At 35.5% G+C, this 27,908-nt stretch overlaps 1 long non-coding RNA gene across 1 annotated transcript in view; it reads left to right on the forward strand.

Annotated features, from left to right (window-relative positions):
- Positions 1-2,836: 2,836 nt before the first annotated feature.
- The window catches only part of LOC309661038, a 570,380-nt gene continuing 545,308 nt past the window's right edge, over positions 2,837-27,908 (forward strand). The window contains exon 1 of the long non-coding RNA XR_014263818.1: positions 2,837-3,237. This is a non-coding gene — a long non-coding RNA (uncharacterized lncRNA). The remainder of the gene's footprint in view (positions 3,238-27,908) is intronic.

Raw genomic sequence — 27,908 nt, forward strand, 5'->3', positions numbered from 1 at the left:
CAACCCACAATTTATTTCTACATTTACTTTTTCTTCAACATATACTGGGGCCTATGGTAGCTAATGAAGATACAAATATGAATAATTCACAGCCTTTGTGCCCAAGCTGCTCATAGTCTAGTGGCAGTGAAAAACAAAGAAAAATTGTAATAAGTGTGATACAGGCTATAAAGGAATACTCACAAGAGTCAGTAGTGCCACTAAGGAGCAAGTAGATTTGAAAGTAGAACAGGCCTAAATATAATGTTTGAAAGAGTTTTCAAAATTAAAACCTGGGAAGTAGTAAAATAGGTAAATAATTTGATGTTCTTTTTAAAGTTACCACTCATAATAGATCAGCAGCTCTTTTCAAAGCCTGGTAAAAAGAGAATCCTTTACTACCCTGACTAAAAGGAAATTAAGGAAGAGAGGGGGAGATATCATGAGCAAAAATATTTCAGGTACTTCTCTTTGATATACAGGGCTCTGGTATACTTACACTAGGGTTGTATGTCTGTCATAAGACATACAGCTTGCAATCTCATAATGAAGAGATGATTACATTTCACATATGCCTCCCTTATGGGAGAAAACATATTATTTAAAATGAGGTTAACCAGCAAATACAATTGTTTAATTTCATTATGGGTTTGGATCCCAGGTGTAGCTTTATAGCCATATTAGCAAGCATTAGTTTTGGTGTGTTTTTCTACCAAATCCTTTTAACATTTCTTTGGGGAGATAAAAAATAGAGATTATCAGAGTTCTTTTAATGCCTTTATCCATTGTCTCTATAACCAATTTTAAGATGAAAATGCCAGAGAGACTTTACAATAAATAGCATCATTGTGCTCTGAGATATTACACAATACGAAGTATAAAGCACCACCCTCAGAGTGGCTCCATCTTTTGTTCTTATCATTCTACAACTTCTAGCAGTTAAGACAGCAAACAGGGTGAATAAAAGAGTCTCTAAAGTACTGAGACTATAGATAATTCTCTTCTACTCTGGATTTCCCTATGTCTCAAAGTTCAAATTTGGAATGTATTTATTTCAGGAAAATGTCTTGAGAAAAGCATTCAACATGCGCTCCTTTTAAGTCATGTTAAGCGCAGTGCTCTTGCATTATCTACATTTGGTCCTGTTTCAAATCTATGTTCTTTTTCTAAAATATTTGTTCTTATTTTGATTTGTTCCACTTAAGTTATTAAATTGTACTACATGGCACACAACATCAATTAACATGATTTTAGTAAAGGCTACTGGTAAAGATTTTAAATTATTAAATGAACAATTCTTAGTTTTCTTGCAAATATGCCCCCTTATAATGCATAACACTTTACAATTCCTACTCTCTTACCAATTTATGTGTAATTAACCACTCTCTTCAGGTGCTTCTCATACCCGCTTGACTGCCTTTTTTCATTGTCTTTTGTTGATTTTCCTTCTCTTCCTACCTTGTAAATATTAGTGTTACCTGAAATTTTATGTGTTTCCTTCTACTCATCACTATGCTTTCTTCCTGAGCCATTTTGTCTGCTCCTCTATTTTCAGTATATTTCAAATATGTCAAGCTATTAAACCTATAATCTTAACCAAGTCTTCTAAAATCTTCAAATGATGTATACCTCAATTGGATATTCTTATAACATGAGCTGGAAAAATACTTCCCTCATTTTCCAATTTGATTTGGAAATTCTCTTGTTTTTGTCTTGTTGACACACTATTAACTGAAACATGTTCTTAAGAAATAAAATTAGGAATGTGGTATGGAAGGAGAAAAATCTTGTTCCAAAGAGAATGTACTTTATGTATTCTTGACTCATGCTAAACATTATCTATTCTAACCATTAGTCAATAATTGAATTGTCAAAGCAATTACTTTGATAGTCATTATCTTTAGGGAATACTTTTATCTGTTGCGTTCTTTATTGTGTACTTGAGATATCTGACTAATATAAACTATAAATGTTTATTCCCTGGCAATTATAAAGAAAGTCTTAAAATATTATACAGAGTTTCACTTTTTCTAATAGATGCTTAATGAACTATCACAAAGAGAAATGAAATTCATATATTGATTCAGCTTACAACTTGATATTGCTGTAAGTTTTCATAAACATGTGTATCTTTCAAGCAGAATTGGTGAAGAACAACTCATAAATAAACTTTTAAAACTATTTAATTTTTTAGTGTACTGGAGATATTTTTATAAGCGGTTGAACTATCATTGCTCAGTGGAGGACATCCTCTGAACATAGATGTTTATTTATTGAAAATTACTGATGCATTAACCCAGAGCAATGTTATTGAAACATAGTTGTTTTTGAGAGAGCTAAAGACTTAGTTCTCTAGTAGAGAGAAGTTTTGGGCCTTTTGAACTTCATTATTCGTCATTATTTTGTGCTACAGTCTTTTATTATTTTGGCTGGTCCAAAATAAGCTTTCAGTTTCCGTTAAATACATTAATTATTTGATTACGAATTCTTGTGTCAAAAGTTTTTTGTTGTTGTTTGTCTGTATGCTTCTGACTTTAACTTTTTAGTCCCATTATATTACTACATACTGAAATATAACTAGTCCACTCTCAAGGAGCAAAGATATAGGTTAATAGAAAGACAATGGAATACATATGTGTGTGTGTGTGTGTGTGTGTGTGTGTATATATATATATATATATATATATATATATATATATATATATACCTCAGATGAACTGCATTTATAACAAATTAGTTTTAATAAAGAAATAAACTTTGAAATTAGATTTTGCTTTTTACCAGGTCAAACTACATGTGAATAAGTTTTCGAGTGCTGACCCAAAGGACTTTAAAATTAAAGTTACACTGTGAAATAGAGTAAAATAATAAAATACCACTTAATTCAGATAGCTACTGTGAGAAGATGGTTTCATTATTTATAATTATCAATTTAGAACAAATGCAGTAAATTGCAAAGGAGATGTTTACATTAGGTCATAATCTTAAAATAGATATAATCTACATATTCTAAATGCAATAAAGATTGCTTGAAATCCCAATGAGTGGGAATTCAGAAAAGCATGCCCTCTGTTCTTTAGTTTCTCTGTTTTAAAAAAATATATTATTGATGTTTATTATAATATCTTAAAGAGACATTCAGTAACATTCAAAAAGATGGAGCAGAGGATCCCAAAGGACCCTGTATCAGTCAAAGTCCAGTCAAGAGACGTAAACCGTACCAGCTCTTTTAGCAAAGAGAGCTTAGCTTAAAGAATGGTTAATGAGTTGCTGAAATATTGAAACATAATAAAAGAGAAACTAAGCCATTATTTTGGAAACAACTGTAGGAAGCAGATATCATCCCTGGAACTATGAGAACAAAGGGAAGAGATTGGGATTACCAAACCTTTGAAGTTTGGAGAAGAGGTCTTCCTAAACTGAACGCCAACCTCCCAGGGGAAGAAGTTTGTCTGACACTAATATCTCAGAGCTTAGAAGAGGGGCTCTAAGAGACTGGGACTTGGATTTCTGAGAAGGGGATGCTGTCTGGTTCCATGCCAGTGTCATTGAAAGGTCACAAGTACAAGTATTGGAAAAACTCCAAACTGCTGCAAGTGAAACGAACCCACCAAAGCTGGCTTGAAGAAGCAAGGGTGGGTGCCATTGAGAGGAACAGGAAGTCTGAAAAATCAGTGAGAAAGGAACAATTTCCTTCTTACTCTTCCAGCCTCGCAATCTCCCTTTAACTCCCTGGCAGAGCCTAACAGGAAGCCAGCTGACAAGGCATGACTGTAGTTTGTAGAGCTCTAGCCCCCGTATCAAAAAAAAATCACTGTATAGAAGGATAGGTTAAAAGGAAAGAAAACTAGCTTAATAGCTAGCACAACTGAACGCTAAAGTTGGCAGTGTTAGGGAGATGCATTTTAAAATTGTGAAATCAAATTGAAACTGCAAGTTTCGCTGGCCGGCTCTAAATCCTAAAAGTGACATAATATGATGGAATTTAAAGAATATTTTTTGAGATATAATTGACATATAGTATTATATTAATTTCAGGTGTACAACATAATGATTCTATAGCTTTAAAAGTTTTTGATTCTACTCTTAAATAATATCTTTTGAAAGGTATGACAAACCTGAACCTCAGCAAGGAAAACAAAAAAATTGAGTAAAACTCTGAAAAGAGAATAATATTCATAACTGTCTATTCCCCAGTGCACACACATACAAAGTATAAAGGTTACATTTGTGATAAAAGGTGACCAAGTGAGTTAAAGAAAAGGAAGGCTTTGCAATCTGACCATCAGAAACAAGTCAGATTTATCAAAAGCTATCTATACAATGTTTGTTTATGGTCCCTGGGAGAGTATCCACTGCTTACATGTGTTTATAAAAGGAAAACTTCTGTTAGATAGAACATAAACCAACTAGTTATTTCCCCCACAATTCCCTGAAAGATTATTATCTAGATTTATCCAAAAATAGTTCGCTTTCTTCTAAAACTACATCCTAGAAAAGCAGTCACATTTGCTTATTAGCTCTGAACATGTCTTCTACATTTATTCTTATTTTTTTAGGAGACGAACTATGCAAGAATATTTTACTAAAAATCATGGTCCTTAGCTTGGGGTGCAAATAAACTGAATGAGAGAGAAGTTGAGAATTGCTGCAGAGGAATTTTTTTCAGAGCACATCTTTATGCTAAAAGGGACATAGCTTATACTATATCCATCTCTATTGGAAAGCACCAGTCTAAAGTAACTATTACTAGCTTGTTCTATTATAAATATCCATAAATATATACTTAGGAAAAATAAAGGTTCTAGACACACATGCACTTCAATTTATCTCTTATTGGTATGTATAACTATAAGTAAATTTATTAAATTATCAAAGATATATCTCGATACCAATTTTATTGCACAGTAGCACAAATCTAGAAAAGCCATATAAACAGTTATTTGATTGCAAGGCATTAAAAAGTGGCTAATATTTATTGAGTGCTTTCTAAGTATCCAGAGCTATTCTAGGTATTGTGGATACATAGTTGAAGAAATAGATACTTCCCAACTCATTTACTAAGGCCATTAGTACCTTGATACAAAACCATATAAAAATGGTACAAAAAACAAACAAGATTGATGTCGCTAATGAACTTAGATACAAATCCCTCGACAAAATATTAACAAATCAAATCCAGAATTACATAAAAATAACAACAGACATGATCAAGTGAAATTTATTCCAATTATGTAAAGCTGGTTCAACATTTAAAAATTAATCAATGTAATTAACAGGCTAATGAAGAAAAATTTTATGATCATGTTAATGGATGCAGAATAAATATTTGTCATAATTATTAATATCCATTATCCAATATTCATTAATGTTATAAACTCTCACCAAGTTAAGAATGAAGGGAGCCAGCTAAAATTGATATGGTTCATCTACAAGATACTAACATCATAATGGTGAAACACCGAATGTGTTTCCTCTAAAATCTGGTACAAATCACGGATACTTGTTCTCATCACTCTTATCCAACCTAGTAACAGAAGGTCTAACTGTTGCAATAAGAAAAAAGGAAATACAGATCAGAAAGATATAAAACAGCCCATACTTGTAGATGATTGTCTATACAGAAAATCCTAAGGAATCTACCAAAACAAAACAAAACAAAATCCAACAACCAAAAAAAACTTCTAAACTGATGTCAGTTCAGCAATTTTGTAGGATGTAAGAACACTCAAACCAAAATTTAAAACATAACAAAATCACTCTAAAAATAGTTATATACTTAACAAAACATGCACAGAATCTGTATGATAATTTTTAATGGTGATTTAAAGAAATCAAAGAAGACCAGAACAGTGGAGAGAAATATTGGAAGACTCAACCTAGTACACGTGTCATGTCTTCCTAAATTGGTTTAAAGGCTTATTGCAATTCCTATTAAAACCACAGTAAGGTATTTTTTGTTGACATAGGCAAGTTTATTCTATAATTTATATGGAAAAATACAGACCCTAGAATAGCTTTAAACTCTCGAGGAATATAATAGGAGGAATCACTCTACCTGATATGAGGCCTGCTATATAGGCACAGTAAACAAGACAGTGTAATACTGGTAAGGTATAGACACATAGATCATTGAAGCAGAATAGAGAATCCTGAAGTAAATGGATCCAACTGATATTTGTCAAAAGTGTAAAAGCAAACCAGTGGAGGAAAGATAGCTTTTCAACAAATGGTATTGGAACAATTGGACATCCAGAGACCCCCCAATCCCACAAAACAAAACAAAACAAAACAAAACAAAACAAAACAAAACCCACTTGACTCAAAACCACAACTTTTATACTAAAAATTTACTCAGAATGGATCCAGAGTTAAATTTAAAATGCAGAAATATAAAAATTTTAGAAAAAAACCATAGGAGGTAATTGTTTGGATCCCAGGCTAGGCAAAGAAAATGATCCATAATAAGAAATATTGATAAATTAAAATTCTTTTCTCTGTCAAAGATCTTGTAAAGAGCATGAAAATACAACCTCCCAACAGGGAGGAAATATTTGCAAATCTCATATTAGACAAAGGACTAATATCTAGAATATACAATACAAAGGACTCTCAAAACTCAGTAGTTAAAAAAACACATGCAATTAGAAAATGGGAAAGAATTATGAACACATATTGCTGAAAGGAATCTACAGATGGAAAATAAATACATAAAAAAAGGGTTCAACCTCATTAACTCTTAAGGAAATGCAAATACTAAGCCACAATAAGATATTACTATATCTTATACTACCAGAATAGCTAAAATTAAAAAAGTAATAAGACCACATACTGGCAAGGATGTAGAGAAAATATTTTAATCTTACATTGAAGGTGGGAGTATAAAATGGTACAATCTCTCTGAATAAAGATTGTCAATATCTTATAAAACTAAGCATGTAACTACCACGCAACCCAGGAATTGCGCTCTTGAACATTTACCCTAAAGAAATGAAAATTTATGTTTACTCAGAAATCTGCGCACAAATGTTCATAGCAGATTTGTTTTATAGCAGCTTAAACTGGAAATAACCCAGATGTCCTTCAATAGTTTAATGGTTAAGCAAACTGTGGTGCATTCATACCAGGGATATTACTCAGAAATAAATAGCATGGAACTATTGATACAAGCAACAGTTTGGATGAACCTGCTGACCTTTATGCTGAGTGGAAAAAAAAAACAATCCTACAATGTTACAGACTGATTCTATTTATAAAACATTCTTGAAATGACAAAATTATAGAAATGGAAGCAGATTAATGGCTCCAGGGATTAGGAACTGGGGGATGAGTGTAGATCTAAAAGGACAATAGAAGAGATCCTTTTGATAAAGGAACTATTATGTATCTTGACTGTTTAAATATTAATAACCTGTGATTTTGCAGTATAGTTTCACAAGATGTTACCATTAGGGGAAACTGGATTACCTTGCATTATTTCTAACTACTACATATGAATCTACAATTATCTCAATAAAAAGTTAAATTAAGGAATAAACATAATTTGCTTTATAGATGATGTTATGATTCAATATTATAGATGATGTTAAGATTCACCTGACAGATTGGAAGAGGATACACTCTATAAATTTGAGTAGCACTAATATATAGACTTACAAGAAATTATTGCAATAAATAGAAATAAATAATCCATAGAAATATAGGCAAGACATGAGCATATAATTTATATAAGATAATACTCAAATGGATAATAAGTATATGCGGACATATGAAAGTTCACTGGAATCAGACACAAAGGATATCCCACCCACTAGGTCTGCAATATTTTGAAGTTTAAACATTGTCAAGTGTTTATAGAGATGTGGGGAAACAGAATTCCTGATGCATGTGCATTTGATGCAAGAACGTACTAGTACAGCCTTCTTAGAGAGCAATCTGCAGTACTTAGTAAAATTCAGCATATATACATATACATATACATCATACACACACATACACACACTTATACCTTGCACAAAATCTAAGACAGAGCAACATAGCAATTATTCTTTGTACAAAACCCAGTATATTCATACACTATTCCATTATGGGACATATACAAGTATGTTCATCTCAGTGTGCTTTGTGGTAGGGACAGCTTAGGTGTCTATTAATGCAAAGATAGATAAGCAAAATATGGTGAATATACAGGAAAGAATTCTAAGCAGCCATTTGAAGCATCAAACTAGATGTAGACACAGTAAGATGGACAAATCTTAATATTATAGCAATTGAATATGCCGTTCAGTTAATAAAAATTTTGTATATATACATATATAAAAATATATGTATTAATATATAATATATATAATACAAAATCTGTACTGAGAATTTACAAAGATACATATCTTACACATTAAGGGGTTTGACAATATGTAGGGAGGGCTTTAGGAATGGGGTTAAAAGGAATACATGATAAACTAAATAACTGATGATATTGAAAAATTGAATATTTTATTGATAATACAGTCCAGGACCAGAGATGCCTTTGGGCCAAGTCACTCTGAATCTACCAGATTGCTTGGAGAAATAACTCTATGCATTTCTGAACTCAAGGGGCTGTATAAATAAAAATCAGGACTGAGCCATACATGTGGTTATATAAAGTCCAGAAATTATCAATGCAAGGTCATGTGTATCAGGGTGCCTTGAGCATCTGCCTGATTCTTCTTTTGTTGGCCATCCTTGTGATATTTTCATCCAAAAGAGAATAAATACAAATCAAGTTGTCTGGGCATCAAGTTTCTAAAAAGGTGGACACACAGTTTAAAACTAACTAGGCCAAGAGGGCTAGACTGAGAGAGATTCATTATCAGTGTTTCAAAAATGATAATCTTTAGCAATTTATAGGGGAGAATAAGCTTCTAAATAATAAGGATTATGTAAATTAGAAATCCGGGATCCATCTTTGGTACCATATTGTCTCTTACCCCTCCTATTTGCTCTATCACTATACCTTACAAATTTTAAGGACTATTTAATGCTTTGAACCCACCCACTTCTTGTCCTATCAACTGTCATCATCCTAGGCTAAGCTGGCATCATCTCTAAGCCCCATTATTCTAAATGTCTCTGAACTTCCAGTATTCATGCTGGCTCTTTCCAAGCAGTTTACTACACTGAAGCCAGAGTGGTCATTTAAAAATACAATTCTAATCACACTTTCACCCCAGTGCCACTATCCATCCCCCCACTTAAAATATTTCAAGGGTATTATATTGTATATGTATAGAATCGAGGGGAGGATAGAAAACTTCTTGTGGCCTACAAATCCCCACATATTCTAACTCCTGCTAAAAAACACCAGCAGAATTGTCTGTTGATTCAACAAAATTGAATGTATTGTGTATACTGCAATAAGGGGAAATGTCACCTAGGCAGAGTCTTAGTAATGTCTCAGAAGAAGAAGACCAGGGGAGAATATTTGTGAAGTTTCGAAATCTGGACTCAAGTGGTATAAGGAGAGTCTTTCAAAGCAGGGAGCTTATTAGGATTAGGCACATTTTGTGTCATAATAATAGTTTAGGGTTCGGTAACCCAGCGTAGAAGTAAGTTTTAGGTAAACTGATAAGTGAGCTGGTTGTCTAGGAGAGCAATGTATTCTTCTGCTCAAGGAACTATTTCCCCAGATTAATTCAGACAGATTGGTTTGTAGGAATTTCCCAAAGGAACCAGAGAAGTACTTATTGATTTACAGCCTATTTTTTGGGACAAGAGTTTCTTAAAGCCAATAGGAAAGTCTTGTTGACTCAGGTGGCCTCTGTTCTCAGGCCTCAATAGTTAAACTCTGTGGAGGGGGAAGGTCTTGGGTCTCATTCTTCAGCTTGAGTTTATATTAATTTTTCTCTTTCTCCTCCAGCCATATTCCCTTGCTATATATAATCAGGGAGTTGTATATCTCATGGTCTCTCTTTCAGTGGTGCTTTTTGTATATGCATTTCTTCCTGCATAGAATGCTCTTCTATTTCCCCTTTTCATATCTTAAACTCCTATTTCTTCTTCATGGCTCAGTAATTACTTCCTTGGAAAAGTCCTTCCTGATACCTCCGAATCAGATAAATCAGTCTATTTTGTGCTTTTGTAATTCCAAAAATTGCTTACTTGTAGACTTACAGTTATAATTTTATTTTGTTTGCTTGATTATTTGATTAAAGGATAACTCCTCCACTAGACTAGACTAAGCTTTAAGAGGTAGATTTCTTATTGCTTTGGCTCACTCTTAGACTCTCAGTATCTATTACACTGTGTCACATGTTATTTTCTCAAATATTTGGATGCAGGATGAAAAGATGAATAGAAAATATCCCTCTACCTAAATACTTTTGATTTTACCTTCTACCGAAAACTAATACTCATAACTAAACCCTTGGGCCGTGTAATTACCACCAGGAATCCTGAACGTATCACTGGAGATGATTCCATGGAGTGAAGAAGTAGTTTTTTCCAGCAAGCAGAGTGGAGACTCAGCATAATATAATTTAAATGTTTAAAGACTATGAACCTTTATTTTAAATCCCAAATTGCTGAATTGAGACTTATCAGTATGGAAGATGTTAACCGAAGTGATTCATGGTAATTAGGATTATTCAAAGTACTTTATTATATTAAAAAAAATATTCAAAATGGGAAAATGTTCTCACTTTGAATTTCAGAGTATTTTCTCAGAAGATATTGTGTATCCAAATATAAATATGAAAATCCAAGCTTAGCATCTGTGAACAATAAGGAAATGCTTTATTCATTATAATCAGAGATGCTAAGAAATTGAATATGAGACTGATATGTTTTTCTTTTCTGATCTTCTCTGTTTTATTTTTTTATTTGAATTTTATTTATTTATTTTTATAAAGAAAGTTCTTATTAGTTACCTATTTTATACATATTAGTGTATATATGTCAATCACAATCTCCCAATTCATCCCACCATCACCCCCCCGCCACTTTCCCCCCTTGGTGTCCATACATTTGTTCTCTACATCTGTGTCTCTATTTCTGCCTTGCAAACTGGTTCATCTGTACCATTTCTCTAGGTTCCACATACATGCGTTAATATACGATATTTGTTTTTCTCTTTCTGACTTACTTCACTCTGTATGGCAGTCTCTGGGTCCATCCACATCTCTACAAATGACCCAGTTTCATTCCTTTTAAAGGCTGATTAATATTGCATTGTATATATGTGCCACATCTTTATCCATTCGTCTGTCGATGGGCATTTAGGTTGCTTCCATGACCTGGCTATTGTAAATAGTGCTGCAATGAACATTGGGGTGCATGTGTCATTTTGAATTATGGTTTTCTCTGGGTATATGCCCAGTAGTGGTATTGCTGGGTCATACGGTAATTCTATTTTTAGTTTTCTGAGGAACGTCCATACTGTTCTCCATAGTGGCTGTATCAATTTACATTCCCACCAACAGTGCAAGAGGGTTCCCTTTTCTCCACACCCTCTCCAGCATTTGTTGTTTGTAGATTTTCTGATGATGCCCAGAGACTAATATTTTAAAAGCATGTATTTTTAAATGTTTTTCCTCCAATTCAGTTTAGTTTGATGTCATGGAAGAAATTATTGACAGAGGATACAAGTGTGCATGCACACACATACACACACACACACACACACACACACACACCACACAATCTCAAGATATATGAGAGAAAACAATAAAACATTATAAGTAATTTAAAAAGTAAGCCAAATAAGCTATTTACTTCTCACTTTGACCAGAAGACTATAGGCTAAATTTAAGTGAATTGAAATGAAATAACATTTGTTAAGCATCTACCAAGGCCTAGCACTGAACTTAGTACTGTTGGTATCAAAAGAAGAACATGAAGGAGATAAAGTCTCTTTCTTAACTGGTTCTAGACTAGAGGAGACAGGGGACTTCCCTGGTGGTGCACTGGTTAAGAATCTGCCTGCCAATGCAGGGGACATGAGTTTGAACCCTGGTCCGGGAAGATCCCACATGCTACGGAGCAACTAAGCCCGTACACCACAACTACTGAGCCTGCGTTCTAGAGCCCGCGAGCCACAACTACTGAAGCCCGCATGCCTAGAGCCTATGCTCTGCAACGAGAAGCCACTGCGATGAGAAGCCCGTGCACCGCAACAAAGAGTAGCCCCTGCTCGCCACAACTAAAGAAAGACTGCGTGCAGCGACGAAGACCCAACGCAGCCAAAAAATAAATAAATAAATGTATAAACTAGAGGCGACAGATAAGTAAGCAATCGAGTGAGATGCATTTTTATAAGGCCAAGTGGTAAAAGAAGCATAAAACATATAGAGAACACAATGACTGACATGCTAATAAAGTAGGTAGATTTATGAAAGATTTGGACATTGAGGGAAAATTAGAAAGTGAAGACACACTAAAAGAAAGTGAGCCCAAAGAGATACTAAAACACATTTGTTTATACTCATCTTAAGCACTTTCTTTCTAGGTCAACTTGTTTGAATGTAGTCTCCTAAGAAAAAATATTCACTCTCAAGTCTTATCATACTGTTTATAGAAATGTGCTGTTTGTGAGGACTTAATTCACATAATTAAAGGAGCAGAGCATACAAATAAGGCACTAAGAGTGCTCTGGCATGAAAAACTGCTAAGTCTGAATTCCATAGTAATGAAAGCTAGCTCCATTGAAACCCAGGTACCATAATTGGGAAACATTTCTTCATGGAACCTTCTCATTTCTGCACAGCTTGTGAGAAGAAGCACTAACAGCACTTTGTTTCGGATTATCTTTGTAAGTACATCTGTAAAAGGAACAGCCTTTAATGATGTCTCCTTCCAGGTAAAAGGGCAAGCTTGCTGCCCATTATAAAAATTGGGATTCTCTTAGCTCAAGATTCCTCTCCTTTAATGCAACTCGCTAAGTGTGCAGGCATCCATCTGAGCTCTTCTGAACAATCCCATGAGACCTTTCATCAGAAAACTGATGAAAATTCAGAAATTCATAGATGCTTATGTTGCTTATTGTGCCCTGAACCAGGAATCTTGGGTCTTCTGAAAGCGTTCATAAACTTGCTAGCTTGCAGGCAGGGTAACATCGCAGATCCTTCAGAAGTCTTGACAGTTTGTGCTACTATAACAAAAGTATCATAAACTGGGTGATTTAAACAACAAACATTTATTTTCATAGTTCTGGAGCCTGGGAAGTCTAGGGTGAAGGGGTCAGCAGATTCCTTGTCTGAAAATGGTCTACTTCCTGGTTCATGGATGGCCATTTCTCTGTGTCCTCAGATGGTGTAAAGAGTGAGACCACTCTCTGATATCTCTTTCATAAAAACACTGACCTAATTACCTCCCAAAGACCCCACCTCCTAACACTATCACACTGGGGATTAGGATTTCAACACCTGAATTTTGGAGGGACAGAAACATTCAGTCCATAACAACAGTTTTAGCAATGAGGATGGGATGCTGACAGAGACGTGACTCTCTAGAAAGGAAGGATAAAGTTGTTATTGACCAATTAACAGGATTTGAAGGAAGACCATGAGAATAAATCACAAGTGTGTTGACCATACTATAAGGCTTATTGGGCAATAAGTCATCCTCTACTTTTTTGCCTGTTACTGAGGAAGAATTAGGTCAGTTGTTACAGCTGAGTACTGGAAAATAGTTTCAGAGCTATTGTAGTTTCCTCAATAGTATCTTTTTTGCTTAATACCCTTCAGGCAGGGGGATTCCTTGCCAATCTGGTGGTCACCCCATTGCAACAACAAATGCTAAGATTCACCCTAGGTGGCCAGAAGGTTTCACTCCCTTTCAGACAATAAAGAGATAAGCTCATAGGCTGAGTGAGAAGGGAGGAAAATTTCTCTAGTGCTATGGCAGAAACCAAACCAATTATGAGTATGCTGGTTCTCTTGGAAGATGAGGAAATGTGTTCTGTAATGCTTGTTTAGGAAGATGATGGCAACAGCTGGACTGTTAAATCTTCATCTTAGCTTCTCCTGGCGTCTACCGTGCCAACTTTAGATACATTCAAAGATAACCATAAAAGATCTCAGAGTTTTATTGCAGTGGTTTTTGACTCATTTAAGGGAGCTTTGGCCCTCTCTGGGGAATTTCCCTGAGCATAAAAAATCCTCCTACCCCCATTAAGATGAAACCCAATATAAATTTAAGAGATATTATCATGACAGTGGGGTAGTTAATACCATAGATAAAGAGTCCTTCAGGAATAAAGACGCAGACGTAGAGAATGGACTTGAGGATGGGGGACGGGAAGGGTAAGCTGGGACAAAGTGAGAGAGTGGCATGGACATATATACACTACCAAATGTAAAATGGATGGCTAGTGGGAAGCAGCCGCATAGCACAGGGAGATCAGCTCGGTGCTTTGTGACCACATAGAGGGGTGGGAGGGAGACACAAGAAGGAGGGAATATGGGGATATATGTGTACATATAGCTGATTCACTTTGTTATACAGCAGAAACTAACACACCATTGTAAAGCAGTTATACGCCAATAAAGATGTTAAAAAAAAAAAAAGATGGAGTCCTTTATAAAGTGTTGCCATGTGAATTATTGATGGTTGAGTCACCCAACCACTGGGTTCAAGGCCTATGGCCCCAGTGGGAAAGGAATTTGGGGATATCAAGTTATCCCCAAAGCTGAAGTAGATAGTATAGGGAATAATTGCCTTATCACCTGATATAGGGCATTGGGTAGACCAAAGACAGTGGAAGTGAGTTTGATTGAGCTGTCAGCAGCAACTTCTACACTCAAAGAACAGAAAATAAATTCATCTGGCTTATTATTCATCTGGCTTACAGTGAGAGCCACTTACTTGTACCATGCCGCATATCTCTCACTCCTCCATGATATCAGTTACCTTAAGATAGAAGAGGATTAGGTGTGGCAGCAAGGTCTCCCTCTCTACAAGGTGGACTGAAGACTTTACATACCATGGAGTATACTGAAGACCTTTGGGGATGTGAAGAATTCCCATGTGTATGGCTCTTTCCAATAGGCTCCCGTGGGGTAGAAGTGGGGAAACAGATGCATGATTTTAGCCCATGGGGTTTGGGCAGGATTACTAGTGGGAAAGCGAGGTAAGCATGATCTTAAAGGTGAGGACTTTTAAGATTGTATTGGACTAATACAGTGTACTCTTATTGCTTCTATATCTGAGTATATCATAGGAACTGATGTTCTATATGCTTGTGCTTCTCCATCACATAAGTACTATACAGGATTCCCCTGATTGAGAATGTATAACAATAGAAAACTACTAACAAGACAAACTCATCTGCCATTTGCCACCAGTTGGTGGATAAGAATTTAGTGTGGCTGCTTCTATCCTTGATATCTAAAGCTTTTACTCTTTAGTTGATTTTTCTCAGTCACCTTCTGAATTGTCTTGGCAAATCAGAGCCTCAGTGGTCCTGAGAATGATGTAATCACACCATTGCCAGCAGGAATGACAGATAAACACTTACATAATTCAAATGGCTGTTCACCAGTAAAGTTTCTAGGGACTACATGGCCACATTCATAATGATTAACTCTGCTGGCAGTCAAAAAAAATTGGTTATGTTTTTGGACAACCTCCTGAACAGCAAAAATAAGACCTACTACCTTACTGGAGTTTTGGAGTATTGGAGACAATGCTTGCCTCATTAATGCATTCTTCTTAGTCTTTATATTGGCTGATTCACAAAGAAGCATCCCTTCAGTGGGGCCCAAACTGAGAATGCTGTTTGGAACCTGTCCATCTTGTTGTGGTATGCGCTTTGTCATTGTGGTGCCCCAGCGTAAAGTGACCTTTTTGAACTACAAGTCTTTGATAGTCTTGCTCAATGAAGTCTCAAACAAATGGATGGCACTTAACACCCAAAGGCACTCCCTAGGGTTTTGGATTTATCGCCTCCCTAACATGGCTCTCAAGTATACTCCTTTTGAAAGCAGGTATTAGATTTTTACCAGGAGCTTGTTGATACTGAATGCCTGACCAAGGGGGCTTTGTGATTCTCTTGCCTGATATTCCCATGATGGAGTAAATCAACATGTACTCAATAACTAACAAGGTAGAAAGAACCGACAAGCTTACTCGTCCATTGGAAATGGCATATTCAAAATACAACCTGCCTAGCCCCAGTGACATCTTGGCATTACACGAAAAAAGTAGCAATCATCCTCTTCTTTGACCCCTGGAGCAAATCTGCAGTTTCATGAGGGCCCTCAGTTCACCGAGGCTCCCTAAATTCCTGGGCTACATTTAGTGATGATTCACCTTAGTTGAAACCCAGTATTGTTACAGGACCTATAGAAGCAGCTTTGTATAGCCAAAAGCAGTCGAGGTCACTCTGCTTAGTGGACAGAACTCAAGGCCATTCTCATAGCTCTGGCTGGTCCTTTCATGAACCTCGTTATATTTTACTGACTCTTAGGTTGTTGCCCATGGCCTGGGTGTTTCATTTGCCACACTGAAGACAGCAGACTGGCAGATTAAAGATACCCCTTTTTGGGACCATTAACTCTGGAAACAAATGTTGGCTGCTTATCAATCCATCTAGGTCACTTATGCAGATGTTCAGAGTAGGGGATCATTCTGTGATAAGTCAAACAGGAAGTAAGCTGCTGCTCAAGGCTACACCACTCAAATTGTCCTCATTACTGCCCGAGCCCATCATTTTGGGAGACATGTAACATATTCAGTATTATATCTGGCTATAATGTGAAGGACTCCATGTTTTTCTTTTGTCTCTGTCTCAGGAGTCTTGTGTCTTCTACCAGCATGCATGGAACTCTAGCAACCTAACTTGTTCACTTGCAAATAGCATAAAATCTTAGACCTTTCACAGTTCTTGACACCTGTAGATAAGCATTTTAAAATCTGTGATTCAGCAGATTTAATAGTTTTCATATGTCATATTTGAATTGTGGAATGTATGTGTATGCATATGCATGTGCATATGCCTTCTTGTTTCAGTTAATAAAATCTATTTATAAAATTTCATTCTGAGTGTGCATAAAAATGGGAATTCTTGGACTATTAAGAAGAGTAGCTTTCAAGATATGCTTTGTATTTCTCTTTCTGGCTTACTTCAGTCTGTATGACAGACTCTAGGTCCATCCACATCTCTACAAATGACCCAATTTCGTTCCTTTTTATGGCTGAGTAATATTCCATTGTATATATCTACCACATCTTCTTTATCCATTCATCTGTCGTTGGATATTTAGGTTGTTTCCATGTCCTGACTATTGTAAATAGTGCTGCAATGAACATTAACGCATATATGTGGAATCTACAAAAATGGTACAGATGAACCTAGTTCTAGGGCAGAAATAGAGACGTGGATGTACAGAATGGACATGTGGGCACAGGAGGGGAAGGGGAGGGTGGGACAAATTGGGAGATTAGGTTTGACATAAATACAATACCATGTGTAAAATAGATAGCTAGTGGGAAACTGCTGTATAGCACAGGGAGCTCAGCTCGGTGCTCTGTGATAAACCTAGATGGGTGGGATAGGGGGAGTGGGAGGGAGGTCAAAGAGGAAGGCGATATAGGTATACATATGGCTGATTCACTTCATTGTACAGCAGAAATTAACCCAACATTGTAAAACAATTATACTCCAATAAAAAAAAAAAGATATACTTTGTAGAGACAATGCTAACTGAAGTGTTAACTTAAATATTCCCCCAAGTAAACTCTTGCATGAATAGAAGCTAAATCTTTAAGATTACTATTATTTAAGAACAATAATATTTCAAACACTTAGTATTCATATCAGCAATAATTATAATAGGTCAAAAGTTCTATTATCATCATATAGCACCTTATTATTACTGTTTCTTACCCGTTAATAGGTTACTTATTTCTAGGATTTATCAATTTAGTAGTTTTAGTATGCACTAAATTTTTTTTCAAAAGAATTTTTCTTTTTGAAATATGGTAAGTGAATTAGTGAAAGTAAAATATTGAATTCAAAGAATGAGAGGGTAGGATTTGAAAATCTATGATTTAATTATTATTAATAACAAAGAGTTTTTCCCAAAATTGTATTTCTTTTTCCATGAGAAATAGAGTTATTAGATCTACTGCCATGCAAGCTAATGCATTACATTTCACCAGAACAAATGACAACTGTGGGCTGGTTTTCATTGCCATAAAAAACAGATGAAAATTTCAAAGTTAGCTCTTTTGGATTGTTTCCTACATATACAGTACCACTGAAAACTCACTCCTATCCTTGATGGTGGGAAGGTAAACACTCCCTCTACATTTGGTGAAGCTTCTTGATCAGTAAATACAGTCTTGAATAAGGGAATAAATGTTTTATTCACATGAATACTGTTTTCTCCCTGGAAGAGGCAATGAATGAATCACCCTGCACTATCATTTGTTCTGAGATTCAACGTCAGACAGAGCATTTGATGGAAAAGTTTCACTAAACAGGGTTTTATGGGAAGATAATATCTTCTGACTTTTTTTAATGTTTGGGAACCATTTAATATTTTGGCCTATTTTGTCTCCCAGAAGTTGGTTACATGGTAAATTATTTTCACTCGTATAGTCATTCTAGCATTGCTAAGTGAAAAGTGTTTTGCCATTATTTGGTGCCTTGTTATTCAGTTTTAGCAACTACCCTGTGAGGTTGTGCAACATAATGAAATTCCTTTTTTTTTTTTATAAGAGGCAATAACAATGTACGAAAAGTCAATTTCATTTTTGTACGAGAGAGTAGCAAAGCAGAGTTCCATGCAGAGTTCTCTGAAGGATTTATTCCACTATTTCGTTGTCTGTCTGTACACAATATGCCAAGTAAAATATCAAAACTATCTTTCTTTTCATCTATTATTTTCTCATTTATTTATTAGACCCTGTTTTTACAAATTGGAGAGTCTAGAAGTCTTACTTTGCTGATACAGATGTCACATTTTCAGGAAACCTTGCAAAATTACTAGTTATTGTACCAAGTTCATACAATTCTACCAAATCCATTACTTACTCCACCTACACTTAACTGAAATGGGCATGAAACCTTAAGTTATCACTTGTAGATGTGTCATTTTAATATGACTGACATGCTGTGTTTCTGAAAGTAGTAATGAAAAAACTGAAAACACATGACCGTCAAAATGTTCGACCATTTGGATCCTGTCTCTATAATCCCTTCAAACTTGAACACAAGATGCATGAGCGTTGGGCTTTCTCTGTTTATTTAACTGACTATCCAAACAGCCTAGAATAGTGTATGGAGTGTAGTAAGTATACAAGTATACAAGCATCTATACTTCGAAGTTTACAAAGCATTAGTTAAAATTCTATTTGCCTTTTCCCATTATAGTTAATTCCTAGCCAAGGTAAAGTAAATGTTGATAAAGTTATCATTTCGAGAAGTAAGAATTCTGCTGGAAAAATTGCTACTCAAAATTTTTTGATTCTTTTTCTTATTTGGGAAGTGGTAGAAATTCTATGAAGAATATTACTGTGATGTTTACACAATAAGACCTTTAACCTTTGTTTTTTAAAGAACATAACCTTAATTAAATAAGCTTTATAAAGTTCTACAAATGGAGCTTCTCTTTCAGAAAGATTATAATCACTTATGATCTTCACAAAGAATCAGTAGAATAGTGATTATACTTCAAGTAAACAACTAAAATCCACAGAATCAGTTAAGACTTTCTTGATCCTAAAATAATTGATTCTTCTCCTGAATGCTCAAATAGCAGTAACTGCAACTTTCTTCTGGTGGTTATTCTTTTCTAAATCATTTTGGGATCAAAGAGCAACCCCCAAAAAACCCCTCCCTTTTCTTAAGTTCTGTATCAATTGAGAATTGATACAAAAGAATGAAATGGGAGATTATCTTTACTCCTAAATAAAAGATAAATGTAACTTAGAAGTTGCATCTTTATCTTTGAGAGAGTGGGCTTCCTTATAATGAGGCTAACTACATTATTTAGTATTTCAACCAGGGAAGAAAAAAGGAGCAATGTTATTAATTACATTGAGCATAAATTAAGACCGTCCTGACAAACCAAGACATATGTTTACACTGTTTGTAATGAACCACAGACTTCAACAAATGTACCCATCCTATAGCAGACTCTGCTGAATGATCCCAGACCTCTCTCCTGAAAGCAAACCCTTTTTGCTTCATGCTGGAAAGCAGAAAAGAGCATATATTCTCAGCAGGCAGATTTTCTCCCAAGAAGGAAAGAATTGAGGCAAACCTTGTCAGTTTATTCTCCCAAATTTATTGTGCCAAGCCTCTAATGTAGGAGGGGACCGACGGGGAGGGACAGTGAGAGGTCAGGGGTTTCACACCAGTGGTTATCTCTCCATATGGAAGACAACATCAGGAGGGAGTCACAAGTGTCCCTCCCCCAACTCCTCAAAATCTTATACTATTTTCTAAGCACCAATCCTTCTACATTTGGGACAAATTCAGTACTTGGGTGTTTTAGCAGAAAAGCAAAGAATTAGACCAAGTTCTTAGCTCTTGTGTTTACAAAGACTAATCTTGAAAGAAACAATATAAAGTTTATTCTAAAAAAAATTGTTTTCAAGAATAGATAGCCAATTAGAGACTGTCTTCATTGCCATGGCCATGGAGAGGAAAGAAAAGAGACTGATGAAAACAAGATGGTTAGATGTTGATATGTGACCATAAGAAAAGTTTTTGCTTCCTGCCCTACAGAGCATGAGCCTGCTATGAGGGTAGAAGGGTAAAGCAAAAGAAGAAACCCAAGATAGGTTTATACGCATGAGGACAGGTAAGACAGTGCCTTTCTTCCTGAATGAGGGCTTAGTGAATCCTATGCCCAATAGTTAAATAGAGTAAAAGTATTGCATGTGGCATCAATGAAACCAGCCTAAGATATAGGATACGAAATAGTACAATTTTTTTTTTTTAAGCTGCAAGAGTAAGTCACAGAGACCCAAAGGACTTTTTGACCTTTTGTTTGGGAAAATGAAATGGGAACAACAATGGAGAGAACAGATGGGGACACAGATTAATGTTCAATAGTCTTCCATTCCTCCCAAGCATGCCAATATAATACATAAATCCCTAGAAACTACAGCAGCCCTAAAGAGAAGGATATAAATCTTCAACTATTAAGATAATGATTCTGTCTCTTTGAAAAAAAAATAGAGCAGGGGGGAGATTGAGCCATTGAAAAACAAAGTTATATTCATATATATGTGTATATTTATTATGTTGACTGTTTACATTTATGGATCCTTGGCACATTTTGAATGATCTTCCCATATTTGGGTAATTTGGATAATTCACCCAAAGAAGAAGTAAAATGTATCTCTTGTAGTCTCTCTTGTACATTCACAGGCATGTGACCCAGGATTTATCAATCAGATGCCCCCTTAAGGGGCTTTAATTTGGAAATGAGCACTGTTAAGAAGTGGCAGCTGTGTGGAATAGATATTTTTTTATAGGGTAAAGGCAGAAGCATACAGCTTTTGAATGGTAATACTGTAAGTAATTCTTATGTTCAATTCTAGTTTTATTAGTTTGCTAAAGCTTCCATAACAAAGACCACAAATTAAGTGGTTTAAAGAACAAAAATTATGGTCTCACAATTTTAGAGGCTAGCAGTCTGAGATCAAGGGGTTGAAAGTATTGGGTTTTCCTGAGAGCTGTGAGGGAGGCCATTCTATGTCCCTCTCCCAGGTTCTGGAGTTTGCTGGCAATCTTTGTCTTATAGATGCACTATCCAATCTCTGCCTCTGCCACAGATGTCTCGGTGTTAATAGGTGAGTTCCCTTCACCTGTGGTCCATGTGCTTTCCAAGCTCATGTTTTTGTGCTGGTTTTTGGTTTAAGTCTGCCTGTGAGCCCTTTAAGAGCTGGTTTTCCATTCCCTGCAGTTCTATGGTTTTCCCAGACATATTCCCTGTTGGTTTTCAAAGCCAGGTGTTTTGGAGGCTTGTTTCTCCTGTTCAGGATCTAAGGGTTGGGGTGCCTGATGTGGAGCTCGAATCCCTTGCTTTTCAGGGAGAAGTTTCATACTTTTGTGATCCTTCCCAATTATAGGTCACCACAGCTTGGGTGTGATTTTTTTCCTTGTTGAGACCATATCTCTGCCTCTCATCCATCTCAGTGCCGTTCTTTTACCCTGTGTTGGGGAGGTTCTGGTCATTCAGTTTTCAGGACTCTTTCAGAGGGAATTATTCCATATGTAGATGTAGATTTGTTATGTCCATGGGAGGAGGTGAGTCCAGGATCTCCCTATGCTGCCATCTCAAACCCCTTCTCTATATTTAAATGTGAAACTATACACTAACAAAATAAAGCAGAGAAACATGGTGGCCACAAAAAATTCTCACATTTTTTGAACATGTGTGTTTAATAATAAATAAGCAAGTAAGGAAGGCAATTACAGCTAAAGGCAGTAAATAAACATAAGGATAAATCATTTCTGAGCTGGGCACCATACAAAAAGTCCAAAAGTGTTGTTTCCTTACTAAAATTGCACATAAGTGACAGATATTGGTAACCTGAAATAAAACATGCTTTTACTTTTATCTTTTTCATGGTTATATGAATTATCTGGGCTCTGCAAATGAACTGAGAATTTGAAACATCTTTAAGATTTGAAACATCCATCTCCTGAAGGTTCCGTGAGGGGGCACAAGCTTTGAAACAAGAAAAAAACATTGTCTTGGTTGAGTATGGATAAAGTTAACACATTAGGAGGATGGAAGAAATACATCCTCCATCACCAGATGCCACATGACTAGTACTAAAGCAGGACCTATATTTTGTTCTAAAATATAAAATCAACTAACCACTCTGTTGCAGAACATGTTTTAGACTTAGATTAAAAACAAACAACAACAAAAAACAAAAACAAACATATTACCACTGTGTTAAAAAATGGCAGTTGAATACCTTAAGGTAGAGCAGAACTTCTTAAATTTCAGCATATACCAGAATCACTGGAGCCCTTATTTAAAAAAAAATAGATTGTTGGGCCAATACTCTGAGTTTCTAATTAATCCTGTGGCAGGGCCAAGGATTTTCCAAATCCTCTTTTTTTCCTTTTTCTACCAACTCTCTGCCCCCTCTCATACCAGTCCTGGAGGCAGTAGATGGAATATGAGGGGGAGCTATTTGCCCCTCTTTTGTCCTCTGCTCACCAAATATCAATCTAATGGCAAAATTGACTCTATGAAAAATGTCAGTACCTGCTTTCTTAATTGTTATTTTTATTACATCATTTAATATTATTGCATGGTTGCAACTGCCTTTTTAAAATTAATTTTGAGGTTGTAGAAAGATTTTATTTTATTTTATTTTTAAATTTATTTTATTTATTTATTTGGCTGTGTTGGGTCTTCGCTTCTGTGCGAGGGCTTTCTCTAGTTGCAGCGAGCGGGGGCCACTCTTCATCGCGGTGCGCGGGCCTCTCACTGTCGTGGCCTCTCTTGTTGCGGAGCACAGGCTCCAGATGCGCAGGCTCAGTAGTTGTGGCTCACGGGCCCAGTTGCTCCGCGACATGTGGGATCCTCCCAGACCAGGGCTCGAACTCATGTCCCCTGCAGGCAGATTCTCAACCACTGCGCCACCAGAGAAGCCCCAGATTTTATTTTTTTTAATGGCAGATGCTCTCTTTCTCAAACTGGGGGGAGAAAGTCTTGGCTTGTAGCTGAAGCATTTGGGCAAAGTTCTTTACAGCATTTAAAAAAAAGATTACATTTACTTGGGAAAATAGCATCATGTGAGAGGACCGTAGCAATCATAACACCTTGGGTGCCAGAAAACACTCACTCTGGGTGGCTTGGATGACTCCAAATTAAGAGCATTATTTATTTTTTTTTTTGGTGGTAGAAAGTCCCCGCAGTGCATTAATGTCTACAGAAAGCTAATAGCAACGCTGTCTCTAAAGCTACTGGTTTGTAGTTTATGAGTCTGCAAGGCAGAAGAATAACAGACACATATCACTGACAGTTAACAAAGCTATCTTTCATGATTTTCTTTTTTTTTTGCCCTTTTACCAAAAGTCTCATTTTGTAGAAAAACACTCTACAAATGATGACTTAAATTATTTCCAAAGAAGCATTTCTTCCTCAAATTATCTAAAGTCTTAAAAATGCCACAATGTTATTTTAGCAATTCCTCAGGGCTTCCCCCCTCTTTTATATGTATATACAACATGAAAAATGATGTTTAAAATGTTTTTCTCTTTTTGCATCTGATATGTGTGGCCTTATATCACAAGTAATTCTGTAATCTTGCTAGTATTCTTTATGGAGAATAGGCGCATTTGATTATATGCAATCTTTTGCAAGAATCTATATAGTAACATTAGTATCTAGCATATATTGTGAATCTGCCCCTGAAAAATAAGATGTTTAGTCATTTTTCTAGTTTATTTTCACTCAGAATTGTCATGTATGAAGAGAGGGGCTATCAGAGGTGGTCATAATTGTTGAGGCTCCGAAGTTTTACCAGAGTGAAATTCCACAGCTTTACTAAGTCTTTTTTTTCTTTTTGATGGGTGTATTTTATGCCTGCTACCACAGTTAGTCCCTAAAGGCACTCTCTTTCCTCAGATGTCTTGGTTTAATATGGACAAACATTCCAAAGTAATTTTTTTAAGAAGGGGAAAATTAAGACAAATAAAATATGGAATCTAGACACAGGTAAGTTTACATAGAGTCTCTTCTCTGAAGGTAGCTGGAATCTTAACCACAGATTGACTTGTCTGGCCAACTTTCAAGGACTTAAAGACTTTCCCTTAATTCTGTCCAGTATTGTTTCCGACCAGTAAGGCCAACTTCAGGTTGGTACCCTGAATGGGTAGGTAAAGTCCCCAACCAGTTTTACAGCACTCTTCTGCCCTATCTCCTGTGTTGTGTGGTACTTCAGTTCAGACCAGTCTTGATCTCTGCTTCATAAAGGAAAGACACCATCCCCCATCTGGTCCAAAGTAACTCCTCTCTCTTCAGACTGACCTGCAATAACTTCCTAGAATTTATTGTTCTTGTTTGCTTACTCTGTCCTAGAGTGATTATTCTCAATTCCAAGTAATATTTCTCTACCCTCTTTTCCTTACCTAATTAAGCAGAAGACAATTCAAATGTCATCAGGAACCTAAAATGTAATGTGAATATGTGAAATGGTGCTGGGGACGGGGCATGATAATTGTTTTATCTCAGTGGCTTTTTTAAAAAATTCACCACTTGGTGAAATCAAAGGCCACCAAAAAATAATGTTTTCTAATTATCAGCTTGACACCAGTTACAGGCAGGAGGAGGAGGCAATGGGGATAAAGAGATGCAACACTTTAAAAAAGTATGTAGATAGAGAGGTAAATGCATGGGTATATATATATATATACACACATATATGTATAGAGCACATGGAACAAATAATTGTTCATTTAATCAATATATATGTGTGTGTATACATATATATATACATCACCACCTTATAAATATATGGATATAGACATTTTTCTAAATGAATATATATACTGTTTGCTTTTAGAATTCTAAAGGCAGGAGTATTTCAGAAATAATATAGGTAAAGGTAGAAAAAAATGATGTTTGTTAAAAAATATATCTTTTTATAGGCACTAAACTATTAGAGCAGTGCTCCTAACGGTATCTTATTTATGTGACATCATGATTCTCTCAGAATTTTACAATAGACTCTACAGTATTGAAGTGTGTGCTGACCAAGTTTGAGGCAGAAAAATAGAAGCATAGGTCTGTATATAAGTTTAGGTTATTCTGGGTCCGCCAATTAGCCAGAAATAGTTTCACTTAGAACAATGTGTGGTTTACATCAATATTTTAAATTATCTTGATACAGTGTAGTTCTGTGTTAAAACATAATGTTCTAATAAATTTCTCAGCACTCGTGGGTTGCTTTACAATCCTGACAATTGTATATAAGGTCATTTAGCATGGCACATTTTACATCCTGACAGAGGGGAGCCCTGAGTCCCATGACTGTAAGCATTAGTGCTAAACATTTCAGAGGAAGATATATGTTATCTACTTTAGTTGACCAACCTAAGGTGAAACCACTAGCATCAACCCAGCTTGGTTTGTATGCTTTAGTGAAATGCTTTCGATAACTTGGTCAGCTATGAATCTGCTCCTCCATACAGAAATGCATGGTTTGTTATAACTCTTAGACTGGAGAAGCAATTCCTGTGGCTTCTCAGAAAGATGATCTTTCTGACTTTAAATTTAGAATAGCTGAACATCTCTGACTGCTGTGCAGTACTGGGGAGGGAGGCTGCTAAAGATACAAAGACTGCAGCTGTGCTTATTTTGGAAGACCCACAGTGCAGAGTCAGTTGTTGTGCTTAGATTATAATGCATGGCTGAGATATCCAAGTGTACAAGGGATGATGGACCAGAATAGGCTAACAGAAAAGCAGATGGGCCTCTGTAAAATGAAATCATTGAAGCGAATATCAATTAAAATTAAAGTTTGTACCTATGCTTAAACAAGAAGTTATATTTCTGGGATGGAAATCCTAATTGTGTCTTCTCAACTGATTTGAAGGCAAAATATGTTCTCCTTATTTTCTCTTTAGCTTTTCCATTTATTTGTGGTAAACAAAATGGAAGAAAATAAGTGGAAAGCAGATAATGATTTTTGACTACATGTAAATAAAACTTCTTTGATCTTAGGAAAAAAAATTGTTTCACACAAAATGATTTTTTAAATGATGCCCATATTTTTAAATCTAGAGATTAAATGAACAATTATTTGTTCCATGTGCTATATCAGTGAAAGCCTTACACTTTGACATCCTTATCACCTTGTGTTAAATTTAAATGAACAATCACATAGTTCTAGTACCTTGGTTCATGTGAATCATGAATTTTTATATTATTTTTAAAGGAAGTGTTCAAAAAATACATTTTTTTCAAAGAATAGTTTTTTTAGGCTGCTCCATTCCCTATCAGCAATCTATAATATTTACCACTAGGTCAATATCCTGGACTTATTATTCTCTTAAATAGATCCCTGTGCGGATATGAACAAATGGAGACAATTTATGTATTGTTCCTTAATATATCCTTTCTCTAATGCTTCAGTAAACCCTAAATGCTACAGAAAATATTGATATTATTTAAGAATAAATGGTTTATTATGAAGTTCCCTCCCTCCAATAAACAAAACAAAAAAACAAAACAAAAAAAAGAACAAAACAAAAAGATTTGAGAAAGAAAGAAAATCTTGGGAAACTAAGAACATAATGTGGCTTCCAATTATATTTTAGGCAAGATAGGAAATATCAACCAAGAACTGTAGTTTTAAGACCTTTATAAAAGTATAAAATATTTTCATATTACTTATTTTTGATGATCCAGACTGTTTTAGCCTAATGATTAATGATACATTGCTTAAGATGAAACTGCTTAGGGGGATAGTTTCCAGGAAAGTATCCACTAACAGTTATTTTTTTCTGTGAAAGAAAACTGCAGTTGACCAAAAGGTAGAGTAGGTAGTAATATTTAGAAAGAAAAAAAAAAAAGAAAGAAAGAGAGGGAGATATATGTATTTAATGTCACTATACAGATAGATCCTTGCAAAAGATTGCAAATGATCAAGCATGCCTATTCTCCATAAAGAATACTGCCAAGATTACAGAATTACTTGTGATTTAAGGCCTTGCACATTAGATGCAAGAAGGGAAAAAATAGTCCCTTCTTGCATCTGGGAGGGAGGGCTATCTGTGTATCTTTTCTTTTACTTCAGAAAAGTAAAGCTCAAGATTACTTGTGCTTGAAAATTGTTTTAAGATAGATAGAAGAAAGATCCTATATTCTACATTTCAATAGAAGCTAAAATATGTTTTGCTGAACACTGCTCTTTTGATTTAAAACAAAACAAAACAAAACAAAAACTTTTAAAGGAAAATAGAAATT

Source organism: Balaenoptera physalus, assembly GCF_965194825.1.
Source record: "Balaenoptera physalus genome assembly, chromosome: 5".
Classification (NCBI taxonomy): Eukaryota; Metazoa; Chordata; class Mammalia; order Artiodactyla; family Balaenopteridae; genus Balaenoptera; species Balaenoptera physalus.